The sequence below is a fragment of the Bison bison genome, unplaced genomic scaffold (assembly GCF_000754665.1).
Source record: "Bison bison bison isolate TAMUID 2011002044 unplaced genomic scaffold, Bison_UMD1.0 scf7180017864133, whole genome shotgun sequence".
NCBI classification, from domain to species: domain Eukaryota; kingdom Metazoa; phylum Chordata; class Mammalia; order Artiodactyla; family Bovidae; genus Bison; species Bison bison.
Window position 1 is genome coordinate 454,384 of NW_011494705.1, and position 271 is coordinate 454,654.

Here is a 271-nt window from a genome sequence, read left to right on the forward strand (position 1 = left end):
TGCTCGTTAGTCTTTTTTCAAATCTTCATTATATTAACACTAGCTAACATCTGAATGCAGAGTTCCAAAGAATAGCAAGGAGAAATAAGAAAGCCTTCCTCAGCTATCAATGCAAAGAAATAGAGGAAAACAACAGAATGGGAAAGACTAGAGATCTCTTCAAGAAAATTCGAGATTCCAAGGGAACATTTCATGCAAAGATGGGCTCAATAAAGGACAGAAATTGTATGGACCTAACAGAAGCAGAAGATATTAAGACGAGGTGGCAAGA